The sequence below is a fragment of the Ipomoea nil genome, unplaced genomic scaffold, assembly GCF_001879475.1.
Source record: "Ipomoea nil cultivar Tokyo-kokei standard unplaced genomic scaffold, Asagao_1.1 scaffold1401, whole genome shotgun sequence".
In the NCBI taxonomy this organism is placed as follows: Eukaryota; Viridiplantae; Streptophyta; class Magnoliopsida; order Solanales; family Convolvulaceae; genus Ipomoea; species Ipomoea nil.
The window spans coordinates 278,575-294,175 of record NW_017617829.1 but is presented as its reverse complement, the minus strand read 5'-3'; the positions used below and the strand labels follow the sequence as shown (position 1 = coordinate 294,175).

At 40.6% G+C, this 15,601-nt stretch overlaps 2 long non-coding RNA genes across 2 annotated transcripts; both read right to left on the bottom strand.

The window, feature by feature from the left end:
- Positions 1-3,129: 3,129 nt before the first annotated feature.
- Positions 3,130-3,511, bottom strand: LOC109186063. The gene is made up of 3 exons (XR_002055079.1): positions 3,434-3,511; positions 3,231-3,332; positions 3,130-3,162 (listed from the first exon to the last, which is right to left on the bottom strand). It is a non-coding gene; the product is annotated as an uncharacterized LOC109186063 (long non-coding RNA).
- A 2,093-nt stretch (positions 3,512-5,604) lies between these two features.
- On the bottom strand, positions 5,605-5,820 carry LOC109186064. The gene is made up of 2 exons (XR_002055080.1): positions 5,734-5,820; positions 5,605-5,692 (listed from the first exon to the last, which is right to left on the bottom strand). It is a non-coding gene; the product is annotated as an uncharacterized LOC109186064 (long non-coding RNA).
- Positions 5,821-15,601: the final 9,781 nt, after the last annotated feature.

Below are 15,601 nucleotides of genomic sequence, written 5' to 3'. Positions count from 1 at the left end.
GGACAGCTGCGCCGGCGGGTGGGGCTGCTGGTGGCGACGGGTAGGGGGTGGTGTTCGGTGGTTCACGGGTAGGGTAGAAGAAGAGGAAAGAAATTTGGGAAAAATTTTAGGGATTGTGGGAAAAATTGGGGAAAAAAGATGATTTAATTTGGAGATTTGGGCAAAGTGGGAATTTATGGGTTAGATGGAATTAGAATTGGGTAGGTTCCAAGGAAAACAATTAGCTTAAGTGGTTTAGAGGTTGGGTTGGCAAAGAATAGGCCTAGGTTTGAAACTCTAAAGTTACAATTAAAGCATTTTGCTTGACTTTTAAGCTACACAAAAAAGGATTTTTGGTGTGGATTTGCTATTTCCAATTTCAAAGAATACTTGGGAAATTTATAGGGTTCACAAAGGAAAGGTTGCAAGAACAACTAAGTGTAAGGATTGTAGAATTAACCCAAACATGATTCGTTCTAAAGATGGATAGCTAACTTCACAACGAAACTTATTTGCAAAACTAAGAGAGTCACTTAACAAGAAGAGCTTACATCTAACTCTAAAAGAATCATTACCAAAGAAAAGCATACCAAGGATTGCCAAGTAACTCAAAAAGACACCGGCGGAACACAAGATAACACTCAGGACAACAAAGAACACGATACTCGCGAAGAACAAAGATAGACTAGAGAAAAGGATTACCTGCCAACTCCTCCTCCATCAAACCCTCAGATTCTGCCTGCGAACGCGCCATCACGAAGACCCTCCCAGGTGGCCTAGCTCCAACTGCTCCACGACCCGAACTACCTCCCGATGCTCCTCCGACTCCGGGGGGTGGCGGTAACGCTCTCTGACCGGCTTGCTAGGGACACTCAGCGACTTTGTGACCACGTTCTCCACATCGGTAGCACCGGTGCGCTTGGCCATTGCAATCTTGGCCCTCGTGCACCTTCCCGCATCTACGGCAAACAACCGTCTTGGCTTGATCACTACACCAAATCAGGCATTTAGCGGCGGTTTTATTTGCATTTAGCGGTGGTTCAAAACCGCCACTAGTGTGTTTAGCGGCGGTTATTCAACCGTGTCTAAATAGTGTGTCGCGAAGCATTTAGCGGCGGTTTTCTACAACCGCGGGAATTCATGAAAAATTTATTTAGCGGTTTTGAATACATTTAGCGGCGGTTGTAAACCGCCGCTAATATTTATTTAATATTTACGGTTTTAAATGCATTTAGCGGCGGTTTTCAAACCGCCGCTAAATTTTCTTTAAAATTTACTTTAAATTTTAGCGGCGGTTTATAAACCGCCGCTAATGTTTATTTAATTTTTTTTCGTAAATGTTAGCAAAACCGCCGCTAATGTTTATTTAATATTTTTTTTTTGTATTTTCTCATCTAATAGGGATTGCTACTAAAATTTATAATTGTCATTAAATTACTTTTTTTGCTGTAAACATCTACTTTCATATGTGCATTGCAAATACAAATAAATACACATTTAATTTAGATGAAAATCAAATGTAACTTGTATTGCCAAATACTAATGTTTAACAATATTCAAAGAAGTTTACTTATTAAAAGAAAATCAATTCAACATCCAAGCTCATTGGTGGCAATTTTATCATCAAAAGAGAGCTCATTCATCTCTTCTGCAGTGATGGATTCCTCATGTGTCTCTTCCTTGACACCTCATTACTCCAGCTCTTTCATATCCTTCTCTTCCAGCTTTTCTTGCAACATAAAGACCTGCAACCATTTCATTTGATATTTCAACGTCATTAGTCAGCCCCTCTATTTGTTTGCATAATCCTGCAACTGATAACAGAAGACAAACAAATAAACTATTCATCGTAGGATTCAAAATCCAAATTAGATTGCTAACAATTACGACATTCAGAGAAAACAAGACAACCTTGAATGAAAATAGCATATCGTGTTCATAAAATCTGCAAATACCAGATATAGAACCAACTATAAAACCCTGTATCATGAAGAAACACACATACATAATCAGTTTATAACCACCATGCACGACTGCACTAGACTAATCGAAGTATGTTATTTGATGCATACCTTGCCATTTGGAACCACCATGCATACATTGCCATGCAACCTGTTCAGCATCCAACTTCCATACCCCTGAAACCTGAAACCTCAAAGTCTCTGCAGACTCAACACTTGTATTTTTACTCATAGTTCTTCTACTGAGAATTTTTACTAAGAAGTCCATGTAAATAGAAAATGTGCAATTGTTTGCCGTTTTATTAGTTATATAATTCCAGCCTTCACAGTCAACAGGACATCGCGGTCTTTTTCCATTTTTGTAAGTGATGACTATAGAGAGTGTATAAGCAGTTGCAGACAAGGTAAGTCACAATGAAGAGAGTTGCCTTAACAACAACCAATGACCAATCTGCAGTCCTACATTGCCCAGAAACTGCAGAACCTTAACAATGAACCCCAGGACAGATTAAGAATGTAAAGGATTTCCTAGCTTCAACATTAACTTGGTGCTACAAATTTAGATTCTTTAATCTTCCAAAGCAGAAAGTTCATATAGAAGATTGTATGAAACTACTTACAGTTGCATATCATGTAGAAGATTGTCCATTAACATGATGACTAGAGGATGAATTTTGCTTTCCACTCCCTTGTGAAGATTGTAGCTTGCTTCTTTCATCGGGTACCTACATTTCATAGTATAAATTTCAATACTCGACTCTAAATAGTTAAATGAAATCAATGGTGTTTGCCCAACAATATAGAAATGCATACAATCCGTTTTTCTTAATGTATAAATCAGTATTTGAAAAAAAAAGTATGCACTTATTGGTTTAGATGTTTGGTTAAGGAAGGTAGCAAATTCTTCAGGAACTTTGCCAAAAGTTCTTTCCAAAATAGCAACAAGAGCCCCTCCCATGGCCTTTTGCATATCACTTTGAACTTGCAATTGAGCTTTAGTTGCAGCTAACTCTTTCTCCAAAGTGGACACATACTCCTTCATTTGATTATCCTCATTCATCCTTGATGTATTGTTAAATACCTTAGATGGGAATGGTCCAAAACCTAACCCACGAACACGTCCATTGTGTTCTTTTCCAAAGGTTTTGCCAACAGGATCATCTTGTGAAACAAATTGTGATTGAGAAGGTGAGCATTGATCCATTTCATTTCTGATCTTTTCCTGCATTAAACAAATATAAATTTGCAGTGTAACATCTAACCCTTAAAAATAAATTAAAACATACTTACAGTGATAATTCTACATTCTTCATTAACAGATGACCCTCTTTTTACTTTGTGGGTATCCATCCATAGTTCTGAGCGATTAACAGTGTGCCCGAGCTCAATTTCCTTGCATGAAAATTAAATTGTTAGTAGTTAAGAAAAAAAAAAACATTCAACTTAGTTAATTGCAAAAAAAAAAAAAAAAAAAAAAAAACAAATTGAAATACCATCTCAGCCCTTCTCCTAGCAAAGCTCTTTGATCCAGAAGTATGTGCAATTTTTTGGTGTTTCCTACTTTCAGCATTTGTTTGGCACATCCCCTAATAATAGAGTATAATACTAATACATTAGGCAAATATGACAATAATAATAAGCAAACAGATATTAGAAACATTACCTTAGATTTGTCAGACAAACGATAGTTGACAAACTTGACCACTGGTCTCTATGAATTCCAATTGGACACTTACTAATCAGTTCATCTCGGTTTAAGGAAGAATCATAGAACTCTATCCACAACCTAGATTTGAAGTCCTTCCATTTCCTCCCAATATTTTGAAGTGTCCAATGTTTTGCAATCACATCATTTTGGAAGTGAAATTTTGGCTTCAAATCATGGCAAATGTAATTATTAGCATTTATCAAAAGTTATAAAATTTAGTGCAAATAGAATCACTTTATGGTACAAAATTTGGTAAGTAGACTTATCATTTATACACACAATACTTTGTAGAGGAATAAAAATCAAAACTTCACCTAATCTTATGGAAAATAATATACTATAGAATTTTGATGATTATTTATTACCAAAAATGGGAAATGTACTGTTCTGCTAGGTCCTCCAAAATCCTGGAAAAAGAAAGACTTTTTTTTTTTCTAAAAATATTTTATTCTATGTAAGTTACACCTCTTGTGAATTTAATGTTGATAATTTAAGGCACATGGTATGATTGTCATCAGATCAGACCACCTAAGTATCCTCACCAATACCTTTCGAATTAATTTCCTCCTTAAAAGTTTTGCCATTTGTATCTTCTCTATGCCACTATCTAATATACATTTGCAAGGCTAACCTGCAGATTTGACAACTGCAATACGACATGAAAGCATTGAATCCATCTATAATTCTATAGTTGAAAGACATGAAATGTATAAGTTTTACATTTTTATTCCATATTTGATTAATTGATGCCTCTAAACAAATTTTTTTATCATAAAAAATTAGAATAAAATTATAGTTAAGGTATCAATTATAGTTGAATTTAAAAAATTGAGAATACAAATTAAGAAAAAAAAAGTAAACCTGAATAGGCAGAGCCGCAGAGAAGAGAAGAATACACATTAATTGATGGAAAATAAAAGAAAATGAAATGAAGAGGCAGATAATACAAATGCACATATCATATCAGGGATGATTATAAAGGAACGTAAATCTGAATAGGCAGCCGCCCTTAATAGATAAATTATATTTCACAATCATCAATCATAGAGAAGAATACACGTTTATTTTTTTGAATGTAGCAAATAATTGAAATTATTTTGTTACCTTGATTATTTTGGCAAAGGTATCTTCTTTATATTGCTTTGGCATCAATCTCCAATCAGTAAAATTGATTGGAAATGAGCTACTTTCCTGTGCCAACCCTGAAAGTGTTCCAGTATATAATCCTGCTGCTTCAGTGAATGGTGTATCAAACTTGTCAAATGGGACTATGACTTTTTCACCCAAGGGAAGTGTCCAAACTTCTTTAACTTTCAGTTTTTTTTTCTTCACAAATCCTTCTTCATTGGAACTAAATTAATGTATTGATTTATTCAGACTTTTAGTACATATCAATCAATAAATATAATAATGTAAACTTACTAATCACATCAACTTCCCACGAAGTCCTTGTTTTCCTTTTAAACAAAGATGGTGCATCTTCATTTTGCTCTTGTCGTGTTTCAGTATCTTGAGTTTGCTCTTGAGGTGTTTCATTATCCTGAGTTTGTTCTTCAAGTTGTGCGTCATTCAACAATTGCTCGTGTGTTGATGAAGAAGGTTGTTGATGAGACATTGACCGACTCATATCCATGAACCTTTTTGATCTTGGCATACCTACACATTAAATGAAAAATTAAGGATTATAATTGGATGTCAGCCTGTCACCTCCTTGAGGAAACACAAATACTGCTTACATTTTCAGTTCAAGAACACAACTTAAGGTCTGCTAGCTCAGAAGCATAAATGAACCCTCAAAATTGTACAGTATGTAAAACAATTTACTGAATCTTTATTAGCAGAAATGCAAGAAGAATGAAATATTTAACCAATGTTGATAGAAAGGTTAAAAAGTTCTAATCTCATCTAAAAATACTAGGTTGTCCTAAACTGACAGTTCACACCCAGCAAACACCGTAACATCAAGAATTAGCTGGATTGAATATTGCAGAACATGTACAATCTGGACTCATAAGATAGGGATTATAAAAAACAGAACTGCATACTCAAGAATTAGACAGGGATTATAAAAAACAGAACTGATACTCCTAGAAATTCCTATGTTTGGTTTAGGATTAGTGATAAAAAGTGGAACAATAATCAATCCAGTAGTGAAGACGAAGTTACTACTTTATCAAGCTTCGTTATTCGCCGTCCTTCAGAGGCCAGGTGATCTCGCTGCAATGTAAGGTTCAGTTAGTATTGAACAAAGAAATCTATAAGTGACCAATTATGTTAAAGTATGGACAATAGCCAGCTTAACATGGTTAATATTAACTATGAGTCTATGATGTTCAAAATCTAGCCTAATGTTCAGAAATTCACATGAGTACATGACAAGCATTTAATATGAAAACAAGAGTAACAAATAGTTGCATGAAAGTGAAAATCTCTTGAGCTCAATGGCAGATGGACCAAATTCTGTTCCTGTTTCAAATACTTTAACATATTAATGCGGCTAATTTGCCAAATAAAATGAAAGGCGGGTATGTGTGCAAGGACTATACACACGCATACAAACATACATAGAAACGGCATGTTTGGAAGTTCCCTGCATCTTTTTCTTCGACTAAAACAATGAGAGACTATATTAAGTAAAAAGTTTTGAGTGCTCAACTAATAGAAGAGATGATTATATGCTTTGGATGTGAAACTACCCTTGTTTATTAACTAATCTTTCTTAGGAAATCGAAATAAACACTGCCCTTGTTTATTAACTAATCTTAGGAAATCCAGATAAACAAAGTTACCCAGCAATATGAGATTAAGATATTAGTTTCAGTTTTCTACTTGATAGAGAGATAGTGGTATTTCACACAGCAGAAAAACAGTGAGTTATAACCACTAGCTATAAATGAAGATTTCAAACTTGCCAAATCAAAAAAAAAAAACAAAAAAAAAAAAAACAAAAAAACAAAAAAAAAAACAAAACAAAACAAAACATGGAAGAAAGAAGTAAGAGGCCATTGCTATTCTAAATCCTCACTTCTAAAAATTACATGTCACATATGCACAGAACTCAAGCCAAAGACCACTTTGCTTATCAGAGGTGCAAACATCTCTGTTTGTTATTTTGAGATCAAAAGATCTAACAATTGCATGCTGAGCAGTGAAACTGAACTGACCCATCCATCCATCATTACCCTCAATAACCAGTTTTTAGTTTCTTATAGAAGCACTCCCATCAGTGTTTGGTACCATTTGTACAGGAAAATATCAGAAATGAAACTGAGTGAACCAACCTCCTCAAACGTCATTTCTTATAGAAGCACTCCCATCAGATTTTGTTAAAAAACAAGTCAATAAGCTTAAATTCCAAAATACAAGTGAATAAGCTAAAATTAGGCTAACACAACCATAGTTTCGCATCTATAAACACACTCAATTCATCCATACAACACAATTTGAAAAAAAATGCGTACATATTACCTTATGGAAATCCTCTCAGATGCTATTACACGTCTCCTTCTCACCGCAGCAGCCTAAAATCGACGTAATGGAGTGGTGAAGTGAGGTTAGGGCAATTTTCAGAGACTTCCTTGAGCTAAAATGGCGGAATGAGTGATGAGAAGTGTTAGGGCGAAGTGAAGTGAGAGGGTTAGGGTGAATTGAAAGGGTAAGGGCGAAGAGTCACTTGAAGTGAGAAGGGATAATGAAACGGTGAAGTGTGGTGAATAGCCACTTGAAATATATATATTAGAATCACTTTGTTTTTAACATTTAGTGGCGGTTGATGAACCGCCGCAAGTAATTGTCGCTAATAATTAATTATATAGATTTATAATCTCGCTAACAACTACAAAGTAATTATTTAAGCTCCTTTATATTAAAATTAACGGCGGTTTTTCTAACCGCCTCAAAATAGTCATTTAGAGGCGGTTATGTATAACCGCCGCTAAATATGTGTCGCTAAACGCCCAGTTTGTTGTAGTGGATCCCGATGCTCTATCCTGATTGGTCCTTGAGACGAAGATGACACATTCTTCGCCTGAAAACCCGGTCGTGGCTTCTTGAAGGTGGAAGAACCTCCGCTCTCAACTCTCTTCCTGACTAGCTCGTAAGATCCTTTCTGAAGCTGTTGAACGCGATACAGATCCGCGGCGCTCAGATACGCATCCTTAGGGGAACTTGGCCTACTCACCGTCAATGCCTTTCGTGCCTCATAATTCAGACCGGCAACGAATCTCTCAACCTTAGCAAGCTCCGTAGGCACAAGCACCGGAGCAAAGCGCGCCAACTCCAAAATCTTCTTGTGGTACTCGACCACAGACAGGGATCCTTGCTGCTGGTGAAGGAACTCATCAAACATGGCGGCTCGCACATGCGCTGGGTAAAACCTCTCACGCATCCTATCCTTCAGCGCGGGCCAACCAAACTCAGGCTCTTCAAGGAGGGTCGGACCCTCATGGACCCACCATAGATCAGCTTCTTGGCAGAAGTAGAACGTTGCCAGTTCTACCCTTCTCTCTTCGGGGCAACCCACAACTGTGAAGATCTTGTCGAACACCCTCATCCATTCTTCTAAAACTACCGGGTCTTCCTCACCCGCGAAGGTTGGCGGCCTATGCCCCGACACGAAGCGACCTATATCGCGGTGCCCAGCAGGTTGAGGAGGCGGCACAACGTGGTTGTTATTCAGCAAGGCTTCACTGAGCGTCTGCATTGTCTGCGTCAACTGGTGGAGATTCTGAGCGAGCTGCTCGTTTGTTGGGGTTTCCGGGGTGCGAGCTCGGGGACGAAGCGGCATCGCAAACTTCTACAACAACAACACGGTTACCAAAAGGTAGCAAACAAGCAAAGAACAGAAAGCAACACTCAGCCCACCGCGCAACCTAGAGTCCTAAGCCTAACACTTAGATTCTTAAGGTCGCTTAAAGGTCTCAAACCACACTTAGTCACTTATAATGTCTAGACTTAACTACTTCCTAGGCTCAAACCTAGGCTCTGATACCAACTGTAACACCCTCTAAAAAAAAGCTATTTAAAAGCCTTAAACATGCAGATAACACAACTAAACAACAAACACAGCGGAAGACTAAAAGATAACTGGATAAACATAAATCCAAGTCATGGGGTGTTATGCCACGTTCACCAACAAGGATGAACGCTACGACAATATCTGCATTGTTTACAACTAATCCATAGTCTCAAAAGTCTACAACTAGATCGGCACACAGGCCATAAAACAAGCGGGAGAAGCTATGCTAACAGGCACTAGACTGCGCACTCGCTTAGACATCACCTGAAAGAACACAATAAAACATGGGAAGACGCCCAGTCAGCGAATAATGCTGGTAACCCACCAATACATGTGAAATATCATACATAGATAGATATAAGTTGTAAAGCCATTTTCGAAACGGAATACATAAGTATATAAGTACAAAACCAAGAGCAATAGTCAACACAAGACTCAACAATCTCAACAACAACACGGGAACACATCCCAAGACCACAAAGGACAACACGACTCACAAGAAGTCCCAAGGTAGGATCTATCATCACACAATAGATCAAACCCGACATGCATAACTCAAAGGAATAGGACACACTCAACGGCAACACATGCCTTTGTGACTACACACGTCACAAGAGAAGAACTCACAACAGCGGCTACACAAGCCCTCGTGACATCACCCATCACGAGTTGATATGCCTTCCTTATGCCCGGTTCCAACCTTATGGCTACCCCCAACCTTGTATCTTCTTCCAACCATTACCTCCAGGACCCCTATACAACAACATATAGATTCCACACAATGTGTGTACAACAAAGGATAAGCTCAACAATAACTTAATCAAGGAATAATCATACACACGGGATCACATCAAGGGATTCAATCAACGGATCACAACGAAGACATGAAACTATACTCAATCAAGGAATAGATCACAGTCCAACAACAACAACGATGAATAACACAAGTTATCATCAACCAATAGGAAGGTACAAACAACATACACGCTAGTATTTATCAAACGGGTAAACCAAACGGGTAAACCAAACGTAGTTCCGAAGAACACACAAGAATCATCTCGGTTCAATGAAACACAGTGTTGAACACTTAGCACGATTCACGACACCAAAACCTACATGGATCCCTACCATATAGTTCTAGACATACGAAACATTAAGAAGACACTCAAATAGTTCCACAAAAGAACATCGGGAAGTCAAAAGACCAAATACCGAGTCAAAAGAATCACGGGGAACAAATCCCCATCAACATCACAACACGTACCCGCGGTTCCGCCCGCGGGTACAGGCTCCTTCACACCGTGTACCCCGCGGGTGGGCGGCGGGTTGGACCTCTACCCGTCGTTCCGCCCGCGGGTACACCCTTGTACCACAATACAACATTTCGCGGATTTTCTTCTCCAAACTCAAATTCAAGTCCAAAACATGCCAAATCTCACCCAATACAACAATATGACTTGAATCAAAGGAAATGCCAAACAATGGCACAAATGAACCCTAAACACAAGCTCTAGATATGCATTTTCACAAGAGAATGCATAAACCCTCATATTTCATAGCAAAACACATGTAGAATCCAAGAAATCACATATAGGTAAACAAAATAGGTTTTGTAGAGCATGGGTTACCTCTTGTAGACTAAAGACTTCACTTTACACCTCAACAAGCTCCTCACTAGGCTCACCTTCCAAACCCACTTCAATAACAAACCAAAAGATCATAAAGATCCTATCTTTAAGAAAAGACTCCTTAAATAAAACCAAAAACACAAGATGAACTTAGATCTTACCCTCCTAGATGCCCAATATAAGAAAGGTTGAATCTTGGAAGCAACTTTTGAAGTTTTGGCAAGGTTCCCACTTGGCTTGGAAGAAAAGCTACTCACCTTTTAGAGAGAGGGTGGAGCTAGATTTTTAAAGTGTAAGGATAGAATGAAGGTGGTCTACTGGGTTAGGTTACATTACCAACAACAAGTGAAAGGTCAAGAATGCCCCTTACTAACATTAGGAAGTGTAAGGAACAAGGGAACTCCTTACAAAACTCAATATACAACTTTGACTTTGGGGTTGACTAGTCAATTACTAGTCTCCAACTATTAAATTTCAGGAATTTAAGATATTAAATTACAAATTGAAATAGTATTAATTACTTAATTAATCCCTTAATTGAATTTGTATTTCAGGGTGTCACAATAAGGAAGGCATATCAATTCGTGATGGGTGATGTCACGAAGGCATGTGTTGCCGTTATTGTGTATTTCTCTATTTGTGACATGTGTTGTCACAAAGGCTTGTGTTGCCAATGTGTGTTTCTTGATTCTCTTGTGTTGTGCAAGTCGGGTGTGATTCTACTGAGTGATGGTAGAATACATCTTGAGCCGTTCTTGTGTGTCGTTGTACTTCTTGTTGTCTTGTAATGTGTTCCCTTATCCTTGTTGTGAGTGTATAGAGTCTTGTGATTGACTTCTACTCTTGGCTTTGAACTTATATATACTGTATCTCATTTCGCAAATGATTTTGTATATATACTATCTATGTATGATATTTCACATGTATTGGTGGGTTACTAGCATCATTCGCTGACCGGGCGTCATCTCATGTATTTATGTGTTTCTTTCAGGTTCCGAGTATAGGCGAGCGCGATCTAGTGATGAATAGTGTAAATCCCTCAGACCTTGTAGCTTGTTTTGGGCCTGTGTGCCTTCTATGTTGGATTTTAGACTTGTGGATGGTTTGACCTTGTCCTTTGTAGACTGATTATGTTGATGTTGTTTACGCCTGTGCGTTCACCTTAGTGTGGACATGGCATAACACTCTTAGTTTTCCACCTTTTATATAGTTAAGACTTCTGCTGTGTATGCTTCTGTTATGGTTAGATTATCTGCATGTTTAAGTTTAAAATGGCCTGGAATTCGGGGGTGTTACAGTTGGTATAAGAGCCTTGGTTTGAGCCTAGGATGATAGAGTCTAGACTTTTAAGTGGTTAAGTGTGGTTTGAGACCCTAAGTGACTTTAAGTATCTAAGTGTTTAGGATTTAGGATCCTTAGGATGCGCGGTGAGGTTGTGAGTTCTTTTACCATTTTCTGTTGTGCTTCCTGTGCTTTGTTCTCCTTTTAGCTTTGGTTCTCTTTAGTTAAGGCACCAGGTAAGGGTGCGGGTCCTAAGTTTCCTCCCGTTATAGTGTTGTTGCTGTAGAAGTCGAGGATGGCACCATCAAGACGTCATGCAAGGTCTCCAGAAGTGACCACCATCGAGCAGTTAGTTCAAAGCCTGCATCAGCTAACACAGATCACCCAGACGCTAAATAACACCCTCCTCAACAACCACCCTCTTCAGAATGGGAATTGCAACGTAGTACGCCTAGTCTCAAGTCTCCATCCCCCGACCTTCGCCGGTGAAGAAGATCCCGCAGTGCTGGACGAGTGGATCCGGATGTTTGACAAGATCTTCGAAGCTGTGGTTTGCCCAGAGGATCGCCAGGTAGAGTTAGCTACGTTCTACCTTAGGCAAGAAGCGGACTCGTCGTGGATGCTTGAAGGGCCAGCTTGTAGACAAGACCCGGTGTTCAGTTGGAAAGACCTGAAGGTTAAGTTACGCGAGCGGTTCTATCCTGCTCAAGCCAAGGAGGCCTACCGTTGTGCCGCTGACCTCTACCGAGTACAGCAAGTTCAGAAAGGAATCCGGGAGAACCGTAAGAGGACGCTTGAAGAAAGTGTTGAATCAACAAGAAATCTTCAAAGAGACGACTCAAAGCGGGGTAAGACTCCTCAGCCAATCCGGAACAACAAGGCTAAGGGAAGGCACTCCGATTGCAAGAAGTGTGGAAGAGACCACCCCGGTGTGGATTGTCTAGGGAAACCGGTTGAGTGCTTTGCTTGTGGCAAGAAGGGTCGTCGGTCCTTTGAGTGCAGGATCAAGAGGAAGACTTCAGCGGACTCAAAACCAGTTGATAGTTTGAGACCCCGATCGAGAAGTTAGTCTCGGTTTGGAAGCAACAATGGGCTATGTGGAAGTAGCATCCAAGACGTGTGCATGAAGTCGGGACCTCGGCAAAGTAAGATCCACAGTCGTGAGGCAGATGCAAGTGGGAACCGTTGAAGTAAGCTCTTGTATCCTTTTGTTGCACCTCCCTTCGTCTTTGTGCCTTTCCTGCGTGTTAGCTTCGGGCGTTAGCTTGTTCGAGAGTCACCCTTGATCCTCGTTAATATTTTCTTTCCCCTAGACAAACCCAATCACCCTTTGTGACAAGTAGTCTGTTTCTTCCGAACCTTGTTCTTGTTTTCTGTCCAACCACCTTGTGCAAGACGACAGTGACACCTGCTTTTGAAGGAATCTGGCAAGGTCTATAGTGTGTAGACCGGTGGAGGATGGGGTACTTCCGGTGGATGTGGTGCTTGATAGTGTTGATATGTGGGTCCAGGTCTATGAACTCCCAATGGGGTATACATCCATGGTCATACAGGAGTATGTTGGTAATTTCCTTGGTGGGTTTGTGAAGGGGAATGAGAGGTTTGATGACCGGCCATGGAAGGCATTTTATCGGATCCGTGTCAGTATTCCGGTGGCTAAGCCCTTGCGGCGGAGGATGAAGTTGGCAAAACGGGATAATACGTAGTGTTGGGTGAGTTTCAAGTATGAAAGATTACACACTTTTTGTTTCTTTTGTGGCTTGTTAGGCCATTCATACAAGTTTTGTTTGCAAGCACGTAATTCAACACTCACGGTAGACCAATATCCGTATGGGGTTGAGATGAAGGCGGGGTTGCAGCGTGGACCGAGGCCGGTTGGCCATTCTTGTCTAATTCCGATGGGGGGAAGAGGGAGGATGTGGTTGTGGGTGGGGGGATGCCGGTTGGCTCGGGGGTGGATGACGGGTTTAGGGGTGGTACGGTAGGGCAGCCGGTGGCGGGGAAGGGAGTGACGTGCGGACCAAAGAGGCGGAGGGAGGAGGGGCGGGATGGTGAGGGAGTTGGGGGGAGGGTTGGTGTGGATGTGGCAATGACAGACATTTCAAAAAACTTGTTCATGGCGGGTTCTGGTTCCCAGACCCGCCCGTCATTATGAGTACTTTGAGCTGGAACTGTCGTGGCTTGGGTGATCCACGAACAGTTCGGGAAGTGCTAGATATGGCCTCCAGGAAGAAGCCCGATTTTATTTTTCTGATGGAGACGAAGGTTGGTAGAGAATATGCTGAGCGGTTACGTGTGGAGTTGGGGTTTCAGGGTCTGTTCTATGTGGATAATAGGGGTTTGAGTGGTGGCTTGGCCTTGTTGTGGAAAACGAATGATACGGTTAGTCTGCTAAGTTATTCCAGAAACCATGTTGATGTAGTTGTACGGATTGATGGTTTTGTGCCCTGGAGGATGACGGGATTTTATGGTTTCCCGGATTGTAGTGATAGAGAGGAGTCATGGAATCTTTTAAGACACTTAAGGTCTCGCTCTACGCTGCCTTGGGTAGTTTTGGGGTATTTCAATGACTTGCTCTTCCAGTATGAGAAGAGGGGACGTTTTCGGCATCCTGAATCTTTATTGAGGGGTTTTGGTGAAGCGTTGGAGGATTGTGGTTTGGTACAGATCCCTATGATTGGGTACCAATTTACGTGGGAAAAGGGGGAAGGCACGGAGGCTTGGGTGGAGGAGAAGTTAGACAGGGTTGTGGCTTGTGATGAGTGGCAGGGGGTGGTGGAGGGTGCAAGGGTCTATAATATACTCACTAGGAGATCGGACCATTCGGCTGTATTCCTGGACATTCGGCCAGGTGTGGGGAACCGAGTAGGGCCTCGACAGTTTCGCTTTGAGATGGCCTAGTTGCTGGATGAGGGCTGTAGGGAGGTGTTGGAGGAGGCGTGGGGACATGGGGTGGAGGATTTGCAGACCCGATTGGAGAGGTGTGGTATGAGGTTTCAGAGTTGGGGCGGTGATCGTTTCCATAAGTTTGGTGAGCGGATCGCTAGTCTCAAGAAACAGCAGATGAGTTGTCGGGGCCGTATGAGCCCTCAGGCGTTAGAGGATTTTTTCCGTCTAGAAACTGAATTGGTGAGGCTAGAGAAGCAAGAGGATGTATTCTGGAGGCAAAGAGCTAAGCAGCACTGGCTTCGTGGGGTGGATGCAAATACTCATTTCTATCACAGGTATGCTTCTGCCCGTAAACGTAAGAATAATATTTTACGCCTTAAAGATGATTAGGGTGGATAGGTAGATGGTGATGCAATGAAACTGGTTGTAATGAATTATTTTAATGACATTTTTACTGCTAATCCGGTTGTGAATGATGGGACGGATTTTTTTGCCTCTATCCCCACTCGTATAACTCAGTCCCATAATGATTGGTTGAATCGACCTTATGATCCGGGGGAGGTAAGAGATGATTTCTTTGCTATGTTTCCAAACAAGGCCCCAGGTCCAGATGGAATGAATCCGGGCTTTTATCAGAAATTCTGGGATATTGTTGGGACAGATGTCATTTGTTTTGTGCTGGAGTGTTTAAATATGGGGTCTTTGCCAGTTGGCCTTAATGAGTCGAATATTGTGCTGAGTAATGTTGTGTATAAGGTAGTTGCGAAAGTTATTTCTAACCGTATGAAGCCCCTGTTGGGTGATATTATTTCTGTTTCGCAAAGTGCTTTTATCCCTAGCAGGTTGATAACGGATAATATTTTTGTTGCTGCTGAGGTGGGCCATTTCCTGAATAGGAAACAGTTGGGAAAGGTGGGATGGGGAGCCCTGAAGTTAGATATGGCGAAGGCTTACGATAGAATGGAGTGGTCGTTCTTGAGGAAGATGATGTTGGCGTTGGTCTTTCAGGTGAGGTGGGTGAACCTGATTATGGAATGTGTTACTACAGTATCATATAATGTTATGATTAATGGTGTGTCTGGAGGTCAGATAACCCCGTCTCGTGGGCTCCGTCAGGGGATCCTTTATCCCCATATTT